This window comes from Arvicanthis niloticus, chromosome 22 (genome assembly GCF_011762505.2).
Source record: "Arvicanthis niloticus isolate mArvNil1 chromosome 22, mArvNil1.pat.X, whole genome shotgun sequence".
Lineage (NCBI taxonomy): Eukaryota > Metazoa > Chordata > Mammalia > Rodentia > Muridae > Arvicanthis > Arvicanthis niloticus.
The window spans coordinates 38928003-38941891 of NC_133429.1; the positions used below are offsets into that span (position 1 = coordinate 38928003).

At 43.2% G+C, this 13889-nt stretch overlaps 1 protein-coding gene across 2 annotated transcripts in view; it reads right to left on the minus strand.

Moving 5' to 3' along the window:
- The window catches only part of Frs2 (fibroblast growth factor receptor substrate 2), a 76479-nt gene extending 70217 nt beyond the window's left edge, over positions 1 to 6262 (minus strand). The window contains exon 1 of one of the 2 annotated variants that reach the window (XM_076920294.1): positions 4156 to 4298. The gene's annotated coding sequence lies outside the window, so the exon portion shown is untranslated. Of the gene's footprint in view, positions 1 to 4155; positions 4299 to 6201 lie in introns of those variants that run through there. The other variant, XM_076920295.1, reaches the window with a different exon arrangement.
- Between the last annotated feature and the right edge of the window lie 7627 nt (positions 6263 to 13889).

Below are 13889 nucleotides of genomic sequence, written 5' to 3' on the forward strand. Positions count from 1 at the left end.
CAGACTTCTTTCTCCTCCATCTGAACTTATAGTTCAAGGAAACGACCCAGATTCCCAAATTCCTTATCCACTGCATTCAACAGTCTACTTACTGTTTTTCTTCATTTAAGCAGATGCATTTAAGCACAGGCTTGGCTCTGCGCTGCTGTTTACTTTCCCTCTGCACACTCCCTTGGCACTTTCATCTCCTTACACAGATTCAACTAGTGTATCTATCTGAATAATCTATTTGTATTTTCTCTATACATACAATAGCTCTGAGTCTCTCTTGAACTGAAAACCTTCATTGCCAAAAGCTTCTAAATAGTTCCTGTAAGTATATTAAATAAACAAACAAACAAACAAACAAACACCAAGCCCTCGGCATGCCTGGCCTGATAGCACACACTGTAATCAGTTTCTCTGCAGATTAGGGCAGAACTAGAAGTTTAAGGCTACCCTATCTTAAAAAAATGAAACCTAATTATGCAACTCCTTGCTCACATTCCTAGTTAGCGGTGCAACTGTCACCATCCACAGTTAGAAGCCATAGCTTTCCATCCCTGCCTCCTCTCCAGCACCCTCTCAGGCCTGCTAGCCCTGACACTCCACCAGCACTCACAGTATGCACAGTAATATATTAATAGCTTGCCATAATAAATCATTCTGCACACTAAACTATTGCAAGGTACACACTTCTTGTTTTCTTCAAAATGTTGAGCTTCTAAATATAGCATCTAAACATGCTCCACAATCCGGCCTTGACTTAAATTGCAAACTTCATCTCTAATTCCAAAATAAAACCATCGAGGTCATCTGGAACACTAACTTTTATCCACATCATAAGTCTTCTCATCTCCAAAATTGTTGTTCTCTTAATTTGAAAGGCCTTCTTTATCCATGAATCCTACCTCCTGAATCTTTGTTTTAGAAGAGTTTAACCTCAGTCACCAACTAACTTAAGACTGCCAGTTTAAGAGCAGGATATGGTGAGACATGTAATCCCAAGCAGAGGAAGGAGGTCGAGACTGCAGATCAGAAGTTCAAGGTCAACCCTAGGTCTACTTGAGATATAGGAGGCCCTGTCTCAGAAACTACATTAAATAAAAAGAAGCTTATTGGGAAGTAGCACCACTGAAGTAGAAATACCAGCTTTCCAACAAGGCAGATCTGGCTTCAAATATGACAGTTCTGCTAGCCACATAACTCTAGGGGGAGTTACTGGACATGTTTGAGATGACAGTATCCTGACTATTCAGAGAGATGCCTACACAGGGAGATCCCTGTCTCAAAAGAAAGAAGCATCTATATTGTTGAGAAAACACAACTAGAATAGAACTAAGCACCCAATAAGTAATAGCACTGGCCTACCCTCACAAGTGTTACCATGCCTTTATGTGTAACATATGACTTAAGCTATAACAAACATTTTGCTTTTGTACAAGCCCAAACTTTAGATAAACCATCTATGTGGTTAAGTATTTACATACATGTTTGTTCTCAGGGTCTTTTGTTGTGAACAGGGTCAGCCTGACTAGTAGCTTACAGTCATCATGCCTGTGACTCCTTTGCCACGCATGCATGCCACCACATCCAGACAGATATTTATTTACACTGTAGACTTCTGTACAAATATCTTACATCCCTACTAGATTCAAATTCCCAAAGACTAGACTTAATCTTTGTAACTCAGAGTGCCTAGCACAGCATGCTTAATGAAGCACTCAACACCTCCTTCCAAATTAAGTCCCAATTCAGAGGTTTAGTATTCCTAGACAGTACAATTCAATTCTTCATGATTTCAACACACCTTGGAAAATTATCAAAACATGAATCTGAAATTCTAATGGCTTTGTTTTTCCCTACATGGTTCACTAAGAGTCTGACGAATAGAAAATGTTCAATGTCATTTGAATTGACTTGAGCAATAGTTAAAAGTTATAATGCCTGAAAGTATCTGATTTTCACCAATTTCCTTTTTTGCTTTTATAACTCCCATAGTTTTTTTCCTGCAAAACACACTCTATCCAGAGTACAAATCCATATCAGTCTAACTTGACTCACTTCCAGACTTGAGTTTAACATCCCAATCCCGGGCTCTGAACTGAGCACTTGGGGCACTCCGAGGCTACCACATCATTCCACGTCTAAACACTGGGTTACTTATCTCCACTCACATCTTCCCACAGGCTTAAACATGCACCCCCTTTGTCTGTTTAATATCAACAGCCTTGACAGATTTGGGGGGCTGGAGAGATTGCTCACATGGAAAGTGCTTGCTGAGCAAGCATGTGGACCTGAATTGGCATCTACAGCACCCACGTAAAAACTAGATGCTGGCCGGGCAGTGGTGACGCACGCCTTTAATCCCAGCACTTGGGAGGCAGAGGCAGGCGGATTTCGGAGTTCAAGGCCAGCCTGGTCTACAGATTGAGTCCCAGGACAGCCAGCACTACACAGAGAAACCCTGTCTCAAAAAAACAAAACAAAACAAACCTAGATGCTGGGGCATGTGCCTATAACCGATAGACCTGGATTGGGGGGCACGGAGCAAACACAGGAGGGTCCCTGGGGCTTGCTGGCCAGGCAGCCCAGCCAAAAGTATAAGCCTAGGAGACTCTGTCTCAAAATGATGATGATCATGATCATGATGATGACGATGGGTAGTCTAGGAAGACACCCAATGTGAACCCCTGGCATTACACACACAGAGAAAAACTTTTTAATGAAATGAATTACCTTCCTTTTGCATAAGACAGTTTTTGGAACTTGTCACCTCAAATCATTCCCTTCATTGATGAGACTATCTTCCCTTCCAGTAGTGGAAGGAGAGAGAACAGCATAAGTACAAGAAAGAAAGACACAGAAAGACAAAAACAAAACACTATAAATCCTAAGGTAAGCATAAGAAGTGCTGATAATGTCACTGGATTCGTGAAAATGACTTGTGTATACTTGACACCACAAGGTCATTTGCAACAACTAAACTATCTGATTATAATTTAAAACTCAATACAAGTGGAAAATAGCTCCACTATTTCCTACAAACCTTTCTTCGGTAGTTTATCACCTAAACTCTGTTTATTAAGAGTGCCTATAAGATTTTCTTCTCTAGGAACTTCTTAGTTTATTGGAGTTAAACACTCCATACGTTAAATCAACAAACACCTCTGGCCAGCTGTGGAAACCTCTGCGTTACAACAGTTGGACCTCACAAAGAACCTCTGAGGAGAAACTGAGGACAATTATTATTATTTTTTTAGCTCAAGAAATGACAGTTCCATGTATGAAAGTAAACAAACTGGCGTAGAAAAAGGATACCATTCTCCAGCCCTTTGCAGTCAACTTGGCCATGTCCCGACTGAACTCTTAAAACTGTGACTTCGGATGAGCGCAGGAATTCGGAAGGCTGATTAGAGAATAGCATCTTTTTTTTTTTTAAAACGTCAGCAAGAACTCGGGGAAACTCATCTGAAATCTCCTCAAATCTTTGGGGTTTTTTTTGTTTGTTTGTTTGTTTGTTTTGTTTTGTTTTTTTTAAGTAATTCCCAACTGTTTCAGCTTTCATGCGAGCAAAGACCCTTCGAGGAACGGTACTGCCTCAGGACCCTTCCAACGCAGGCATCCAGCCCCAGTTAAGTTTCGAGCTGAGTCCAAATCAAACCCCGGCGACCCTGACGCAGGTCGAGATAAAAAGCCCCGCACCAGATCGCCAGTATCCACAGGGAGCGCCCCACCCTCGGACTGAGACAACACCCCTGGGACACAGGATAATTACTGAGCCGCGGGATGGGGGACAGACCCAAGAGGCGACGAAAGTCGGGCACTGATGTCCGGTGCAGTCTGGCTGTCCCGGTCCTCAGCGCCCGGGTGCACAGACCCTACAGCGGAGGCACCAAGCCCACTTGCCCAAGCAAAGAGGGGATCGCAGCGCCGACGGCCCGGCCCCGCTCCCCAGTCCCCTCGGCGGCCACGGCTCCGGGAACCCGCTCCTGCTGCGCCCCGCCCACTCCGCGGCCCCGCAACGCGCCTCTTTCCCGACCCGCGGGCCGCGCGCGCTCCGCGGCGGCCGACGACCCCCTTTCCCGGACCCCGACAGCTGAACCTGCAGCGGACAGCCGGGTCCGAGGCTCGCCCTCCCGGCGCAGGCCCCGCTCGGCTTCCCGGGTTACTCACCGTCCGCGCGAAGGCGCTGCGAGGGCGCGGGGTGGCGGCCGCGGAGCTTCTCACTCTCTCCGCGACCCGACCCCCTGCTCTGAGCCGACGGAGCTCCGGCGCCTGTGTCTAGCAGGCCTCTCTCTCCAGCCCGAACCTTAGACAAGCACTTCCGGGGGAGCGGGGGAGGGCAGGGTTTTGGCACCGGAACTGCTCCCAGGCTGGAGCTGCCAGCCCTCCCGAGAGGGGCGGAGCCTCCGCGCCTGGCGCCAGCGGACCCGCCCCCAGGCTCCTGGCTAACGCCTGTGGTCCCGGAGGCCCCAACCTACGGCCGGCACCCCTTATTTTAACGGCTGTTAGGATCGTTCCCTTCCAGCCACCTAATTCCACAGAGGCTCAGAGAATCTAGTTTAGCTGAGCCCGGTGCATTCACCCGGCTTGCCGACCGGCCGGCGGTGTTATCCTTACTCGCTTCTGTCCCGCCTCAAAGTGCAGTTGACATTTAGCAAAGGAAGGCTTACGGCGCGGTAGACAGTGCATTCATTACGCGCTTCGGCGGCGTTAACTCTTTTAATAACCTTCAAACTCCTGGAAATGGGTGTATTTTATTCTCCATGCCTTACAGGGAAGGAAACCGGCCAGGTATCAAACTTTACCACCTGTGCTGGCTCTTGGTTTTACTTTAATTTGTGGTGTGCGTAGAACTCTCATTTGCCCCAAACAAGACTTTTCAAATTATCCAAAGACGGCAGCCAAACTGTATTTCCCTATATCGGTTATCCTTTTCACCTTCAACAACGGTGCGATGACGAGCTCTGCAAACTTAGTGCCAGGATCCTGTTACTTTACATTTCACCCTGGTGTGTGTGTGTGTGTGTGTGTGTGTGTGTGTGTGTGTGTGTGTGTAACTAATATAATGCATGGTAAACATTTCAGAGTACCTAGGACTGAATAAGCCCACACAATTCTTATACCTAACCAGTAACAAACAATAGAGAAGACCTGGGCAATTTTGAAACTCTGACCAAAGACAATATGAGAGCCTACAGAGTCAGATGTCAGGCAAGGAAGAGAGGCGATCTTAAAAGATTTCCTCTGCCACAAAATCAAGAAACTCATCAAATACTGAAGGCAGGTTTTCAGTGTGAAGCGAAACCCCACAAGAAAGAAAGCGGCTCAAGCCCGGCGAGATAGTTTGTGTCTGCATTTTCAGCAGTCTAAAAAGGCTGAGGCAGGAAGAGTCCGGAGAGTTTCTGGTCAGCCTAGGCTTTACAGTGAGTTTCCAGACAAAGGTGGCCAGGACTATGTAGCAAGACTCTTGGGGGGTGGGGGGGAGGAAGAGAAGGAGGAAGAGGGGAGGAGGAGGAAGAGGGGAAGGAGGAGAAGGAGGAAGAGGGGGAGGAGGAGGAGAAGGAAAAGGAAGAAGAAAAAGAAAAAGAGGTTTTTTTTTTGGTTTTTTTTTTTTTTTTTTTTTTTTTTTTTTTGCATGCATGTTTTCTGTTAAATACTGCAGGGACAAGTTTTAAAACATTCTGCTTTGAGAAAGGCAGAGTAAAAGAAAACCCCTTATTACAAATTTAAGATGCAAACAATCCCATCACTATTGCTGTATTTAAAGTACTGCCTTGTGTTTTACTTAATTGCAGAAATGTTTGCAAATACTTCGAGAATTTTCAAGTTCAAGCAGCCTTTCATACCTCCTAGTAGACTGCAGGGGAAAAAAAAAAATGAGCCTACACAGACAAAACTTAGGCTGCCTCCACCGTTTACCATCCCCACCCCCCAATCCCAGGCACAAGCACGCGTGTGCGCGTGGGCAGTCACACCGCGCTCGCGCGCACAACACACACACACACACAGCCTAGAGACCTAGTGAGGGGAACCCTTAATCACAGACTGTCATATAACTGGTAAGTGGTGAAGCCTGGATTTAAAAGTGAATCTGTGTTCTCAGATGCTTTTCACCACGCTGCCAGCAGGTCTCAAGCTTGAAAGTGGAGTTCCTCGCAGTCACCTGGAGGGCTTGTTAAACAAATTGCTGGGCCTCATCCCCAACCTTTCACTTACCCAGGGGAGTGCTTCTCAAGGTGTGTCCCCGCTCTGGCAGCTCCGCATCACCGGGGAACTTATTAAAGATGCAAATTACCAGGCCCCGCCCAGACCTTGTAAAGCTATAACTCCAGGATTAGACCGAACAATCCTAGTTTTAAGAGTCCCCTCCTCCCCGACCGGGGCATCTGATAAGACGTGGAGTTAAAGAGACACAGCATTCTAGTAGCCTAACCTTTGCATATTCTTTCCTTAATTGTGGTAAATCTGCAGCTTGAGATTGTTGTTCTTGTTGGGAGGAGAGGCATGTTAGTTTTTTGTAGCGCTGAGGATTCAAGTCTGTCTCTGAGCCCATTGGAAGGAAGCAAATGCCGTTGAGCTCCATGCCTCGTCAGAAAAAAAAGAAAAGAAAAAAGAAAGAAAAGAGGGGGAAAAGGGTTCCCGTTAACTAAATGACATTTTGGAGCATTTTTATTTATCTTTTTTTCCCCACAGGAAATAAAAATGGGGAAAATGAGTTTTAATGGGGGAACTCTTCTTGATTTGTACTGAAACTGAACCAGATGACTGAGGTGGGCGTGGAGGGTGGGGGGGGGGGGTGAAACAAATCTTACTTGAGAACTGCTGGGTGTCGGGAGGCTTTGCGTGCATTTTCTAAATTAATCTTCGATGTGCTGTAAGGTTTTATGGTCTTACTTTTACAAATGAGAAGAGCCGAGACCGAGGTGAAGTAATTGATTTAAGGCCACATTCTTGTTCCGGGGTAGAAACGGCGTTGCTCAAAGATCCCTCTAATTCCAAAGCTCCTGGGCTTTCCACTGTGTGGCTGGAGCCTGGAGAAGCGAATTCCAGCGGCTCCACCATCCCAGCCACGCAGCGTTGAGTAAGCGATTTCATCTCTATTTTCAATTTCTCCATCTATAAATAATGCTATCATAAATCCGCCCTGCCCACACTAGAATGTCAGAAGAAATGAGAGAATAAAAGTGTTTTTAGCTCTTTGAAGAAAAAGTTTTTTTTAAAAAAAGGCAAATTATAATATTGTGCGTTTAGACACACACATCGCTCACATTTGTGAGCCTGGGCTTTAGAGTTTTTGTTGTTTCTTCCCTGATTCATATAGAAAAGTGCCCAGCTGCCCCTCAAAAAAAAAAAAAAAAAAAAAAAAAAAAAAAAAAAAAAAAAAAAAAAAACGTTGTTTAACTTTGTTTGCCAGGGTCTCCTAAGCATATAGAAGCTGATAGAGGATCTTACATGTTGTTGTTGTTAACTACACAGAGAGCGGGATGAGGTAGTCCACATGTGTACTTTGTAGTACCAGTGTTTAGCAAGTGGAGGCAGGAAGCCAGCCTGAACTATATATAGTAAGTCCCTGACTAAAAATCAAGAAGCAGGGGTATACCTCAATGATAGAAGGCTTAACATGCCCAAGACCCTGGGTTTCATTCCCTGCCACCCTGCCAAACTTGTAATTTAAGTGACAGAAATTTCTCACAAGGTTCACAAATCCCACTTCGGTACCAAATGCTAGCCCACCTTCATCCTAAACACACATTTAACCCAAAGCTTTTTTTTTTTTTTTTCCATTTCAAGCACCTCTCCACCCCCTCCCAAGCCCCCCCCCCCCCAAGAAGACTTAAAATTACTGTTATTTTATTATGTAGAAGGATTTAGGTCTTAATCTTTATCTCAAGGCCAGACTCCAGGACATCTTTACTGACTTAATAGCCAGGTTGCACAATCCCAGGGGGTACTGTTCACAAAGAACACAGCTTGAGTGTTGCTCAACGGGGTGCCAATCACTCAGACCCCATGCCTGGTGGAACTGTGCAAGGCAAGAACCCAGTCTCCCGCAAACCACCTCTTCCCAGATCCATTAAGGCAGTTTGTTAAACAAAAGGGCTGTGCACTTCAGTGTTCACCCTTAGCCAGGCCTGAAGATAATGGCGGTCTTTGTTTATGTTTCGTTTGTTTTAACACAGACCTGGTCCTTTACCACCCAGCTTACATCTTGGGCTCCACACTTCCCTGTGACATTTTTTCACTGCCTGCTCTGATACCGACAAATCTCCCCCAAACTTAAGAGCTTTTTAGACGTTTTAGTATTACTTTCAGACAGGGATCTTACTATATAGTTCAGGCTTAACTTTCCGTTCTTGATCCTCTTGCCCCCACCTCCCAAGGGTTGGGATTACAAACCAGTGTCACTATGCCTAACTAGAGGGCTTTTTTTTTTTTTTTTAATCTAAAGACTGTCACACTTTGTTTACCTCAACTTTGATCCCTTCTTTGGCACAAGTACTTGAAATGCACATGCTTTGGATGCTAGCACTGTGTCCAATACATAAGTGTTGTTCTAGGAGGGTGCAGAAAGATTTGAAAACGGCTCTGAAATGTATGTGTCCCATAGTTTTGTACCAATAAATAAATATATAAAAATAAAATAAGCTCAAAGGTTTTTTTTAAGATTTTTTTCCCTCTTTTTGATTTTTTTTTTTAATATGTGTATGAACATTTTCCCTGTAACTACAGAAGTCAGACGAGGACACTGGATCTTCTGAAACTGGACTTATCCATGGTTGTGAGAGACCACGTGTGTACTGAGAATTGAACCCATATCCTTTGTAAGATCATCCTTTGCTCCTAATGCCTCATTAAGCCATTTCTCCACCCACAAGATTTATTTTCTTTTTAATGATGCATGTAGGCGTGTGTCTGTGTGTGACTATGTGTATTTGCGAGAGCGGCTTCCCATAGAGTTCAGAGGCCTTAGATGCCTTGGAACTTAAGTTTCTTTTGATTGTGAGCCACCCAGTATAGGTACTGGGAACACTTACGGTCCCTGGGGCACTTGGGGGTCCTGGGAAAGCAGTGCATGGTCTTCTTTGTTGTTACTGGTGGTAGTGATAGTTTTCAGTATTTGTGGATTTGGTTGTGTTTGTTGTTTGGGTTGGTTGGTGGGTTGTTTTTATGTGGATGAGTGTTGTGCCTCCATGAACTTCTTCACCTTATGCACACATTGCAAAGGGCAGAAGAAGACAACTGGTCCCCCTGTAATAAGAGTCCCAACAGCTGTGAGCTGTCATGTGAGTGCTGGGAACCAAACCCAGTCCCCCAAAAGAGCAGCCTGTGCCTTTTAGCCTTAGAGCCATCTCTTCTGTCTCTTGTTTTTGAGACAGAGTCTCACTATGTCTCCCTAGCTGGCCTGGCTGAACTGTAACGGACTGTGTAGACCAGGCTGACCTCAAACTCAAAGAGACCTGTCTGTCTATGCCTCTCAAGTGCTGGTATTAAAGACATCCACCACCATGCTCAGCAAAGAACCATCCAGGCTCTTAACTTCAAAACCATCTCTCCAGCTTTATAAATTCAAAGCTTTAAAATTGAGGTTGGAGATGTAGCTCAATTTGAAGCGTGCTTGCCTGCCATGTACAGATTTCTGGATTTGACTCCTCAGGACCACATTAAAGGTGGCGTTGTTGTTGTTGTTGTTGTTGTTGTTGTTGTTGTTTTAAAGCACAGGAATGCTGGTGGATGTCTATAACCCCAGAATTTGGGAAGGAGATACAGGACTGCCAGGGGTTCAAGACGCTGTCTCAAAAAAAAAAAAAAAAATTTTTTTCTGCCAATTCTTGGAACTTAAACTGTTCTTGCAAACATCTGGCACAAGGCACCATTGTCTTTGGTTCAGATGCCTTCCTCATCAAGGTTAGCAAGTTACTCCCCCTCATAAGTGTTCACTGTAGACACTAAGTCTGGGGCCACCAGGATAGAGGAGAATATAATTATTTTAAAAGAAGCAGGTATAGACTCTTGTCATAACTATTTATTTCAATGTACTTTAAGAGAGTTTGAAAGTATTTTTCCTGGATACTAGCTCTTGAGATCCTCAAAAACAAGTATAGACAACAAATTAGTCAACAGCAGTCGATTTTGTTTTGTTGTTTTTAAACAAAATGTGTAGCCCAGGCTGGCCTTGAACTCAGTATGTAGCAAAAGATGACCTGAACCTGAGTTTATGAGATGCTGGAGATGGACCCCAAGGCTTTATGCATTTTAGGTAAATACTGGGACAACTGAGCTACATGTCCAGATCCGTACCACCAATGACTTAAGGGGGTTGTAGATACTGGTTGTCAACTGTATGGAAAAGAGAAAAGACAATATCAGATGCTTAGAAACAACTCTGTAAGACTGAGATCTGACTATCTGTCCCCTTTGTTCTGAGTGGAGAGCAGCAGTGCCGCTGGTTAAGGCTGGTTAAGGTAGATAGCAAGGAACAGAGTCAGGATAAGAATACAGACAATCTGTCTCCGGAGGTGCAGTCTTAACCACTAAACTAATATTTATTCAGTCTTCCGCATGTGACATAGTGTGATTGTCTCCCACCCAAAAGATACTCAGTTTATGGAAGAATGCGCCTATCTGCTCCAGGGCCCCTCTAGAGGGATCCACAAGATGCTCCTCCCTCTGCAACCCACGACACACTGGCGTGTTCTTCACCTTCATTCTGAAGTATACAAACAGCCAGACATCTGAAATTTTCTGAAATTCTCATATAATGCTTGTGTGAAGTTTGTCTCTAACTGAAAGTTATCACAGAGTCCTATGCCTAGAGTGAGCGAAGTTCACTAGAACTTCCTAGCAGTTGTTTTTTGGGTTTTTTTTTTTTTTGTTTTTTTTTTTTTTTTGTTTTTTTTTTTTTTCCTCCCAGACAATGGATGCAAACCAACGAAAAACAAGACTGCCACTGGAAAAGGAATATCTGTAGTCAAATCATGCTGGGGTGGAGAAATGGGAGAGTAAGATTGAATTGGAGCAAAAATGTGACTTTGACACGTATGTAGCAGAACCTCAAAAATAATCTCCAAGGGACTGGGCATCAGTTTTTTGCATTTTATTTTTAATTAAATTTTAAGAAAACATATTAGAGCTAATAATGTCCTTCGAAAGGGTTAAACGAATTGACTGTGTTGTTGTCAGGACTGAGTTATTTAAATAAATATGAAGGAGAAAGAGTTGGCTGGGCAGTGGTGGCTCACACCTTTAATCCCAGCGCTCGGGAGGCAGAGGCAGGCAGATTTCTGAGTTCGAGACCAGCCTGGTCTACAGAGAGTTCTAGGACAGCCCGGGCTACACAGAGAAACCCTGTCTTGAAAAAAAAAAAAAAAAAAAAAAAGGAGGAAGAGTTACATTTCACCTACATTGGTTTTTTGTTTGTTTGTTTTGTTTCCTTTTTTAAAATTAAAGTGTTGGCTCAGGGGTCAGCAACATGGCTCAGCAGGAAAGGGTGCTCACCTGATCATCAGAGTTTGATAACTAGAACCCACATGGGTTGTCCTCTGATACACCGTTTAATCCCACCCACATATAAAGACATATACAACCTATATCTTTCATTTTATTTTTAAAACAGCTGCCCATCTATCTCTGCCTCAGCTCCTCCTCCTACAAAATACACACGATAAATGCATCTTTATATCATAAAGATGTTTTGAGACATGGCTAATAAATGATTATAAAGCACAGGTCTTTGAAGTATAAAGCACTGCATAATTACTAAATACTATAATAATCATCCTTATAATAATAGTAATTTTCAACCAACACATCAGCCAGCCCCACATGCCTTTAGTCACCTCCCAATTAGACAAAAAGGTATATGCCAGCTATGAAATAAATACGCATTTATTTAGTTAGTTGTTGGAAGTAGGCATTTTGTGCCCCCGGTGCACATGAGGAGACCAAAGAACAATTTGAGACACTTAGTGCCTCTTCCACACACCATGTGGGGCCCAGGGATAGAACTTAGATCTTCAGTTTGGGCGGCAGAAACCCTTATTACCACTGAGCCATCCTACCAGCCGGTGGGTTGTTTCTTTAACTGTGAAAGGACAATTGAAAATGCCTAACTTGTGTTTCTGCCAGAGTTTAACAAAGTAACACTAGTCGAATCCAGCTAGAGGAATACTAGAAAGCCCAATGAATGTTAGTGGTGACAGTGACTGGACACAATGTGTGAGATAAAAGCTAACAAAGGATACTTTCTCTATCCCAAGAGAAAGTAAGGGCAATGCATGCAACTTGAAGAATGATTTCAGCTCTCCAGACAACCACACCAGCATTTATCGGACAAGCACTGCAGTGTGACATTTAGGTAGCACAGGAAATAGTGAATCATTTCATTTTCAGTTTCCTGGCTGTTCATGTAATAAATGATGTTGTTTTGGTTGTGTAGGATGGGTGTGCAGGTAAAATCTGAAAGTATCTCTTTACCACTAGTGATCCCAATTCCCTAGCTCCTTCCTCTCCACAGACACAACTATGGCAAATGATCTGTTGTACTGTTGTCAGGGCCCTTGGAAGGTCACTTACATTCCTACTAACAAAACCCAATATGCAGGGGATGTGTGTGCTTACAACATATATGTTTAGGGCTCTCGAAGAACAGGCCCCCCCAAAAAATTGTTTTAAGAATTTAGCATTTTTATGTGTGAGATGTCTCAGCAGATAAAGGCACTTGTAGTAACAAGTTACAGGCTTGACAACCTGAACTTGATCCCTAGGACGCCATAGGAGATAGAGAGAGCCAGTTCCCACAAGTTGTCCTCTGACCCTCACCCACACAAATAAATAAATAAACATAATTTTAAAAAGAATCTAGTGTTTTCACAAATATATAGAAGTAAAAATCAGAGTTCGTCTGGACTTCCTTGTACTTAATTTTAATAAAATTTAATATTAAAAGAATATATTTTAAATTATTATAATTATTTTGACACAGGGTTTCTTTCCATAGCTCTGGCTGCCTGTAACTCACTATGTAGACCAGGCTGGCCTCCAATTCACAGGAATAACCTGCCTCTGCTTTCCGTGTGTGCTGGGATTAAAGGCATGTGCTACCACACTTGGTGAAACAAAATGAAATTATTTAACGGATGCCTTAAGCTCTTCAGAGATTAGGATCGTTCTTCAGATCTTTATGCCAGCTTGCTCTGAGGGCTGGAGATAAAACACTTGCCTACCATGTGCAAGGCCCAATCTGCGATCCTTAAAAAACATACACATGGCAAGTCACAAATGTGCTGATGCTTGCTTTGTGAGTGGAACATGTGCATTCATATTTATAACTATGAATCTAATTGCTTACAAATGCTTATCTTTTGGTAAATATTTTTACCTTGTTTTATTTTTGTTTTAGGAGTTAGTGTCTTGATTTATAGACTAGCCTGACATCAAACTTTTTTTTTCCCCCAAGACAGGGTTTCTCTGTGTAGTCCTGGCTGTCCTGGAACTCACTCTGTAGACCAGGCTGGCCTCGAACTCAGAAATATGCCTACCTCTGCCTCCCAAGTGCTGGGATTAAAGGCGTGTGCCACCACTGCCCAGCGACATCAAACTCTTAATTCTCCTGCCTCAACCCCCTGCATGCTATAATTACAAGCAAACCTGGTATGTAAATATATATATGTTGTATATTATATATATTGTATATGATATATATGTTATTATATTTAACATATAATAACATAACTTTGATTTCTACTTCTATATATTTGTGAAATTATGTGTATTTATTTATTTGTATGAGTGGGGGTCAGAGGACAACTTGTGGGAGCTTGCTGTCTCTATCATGGGGTCCTAGGGATCAATATATTATATATTTATTATATGTAATATATAATTAATATAGATATTATATAATT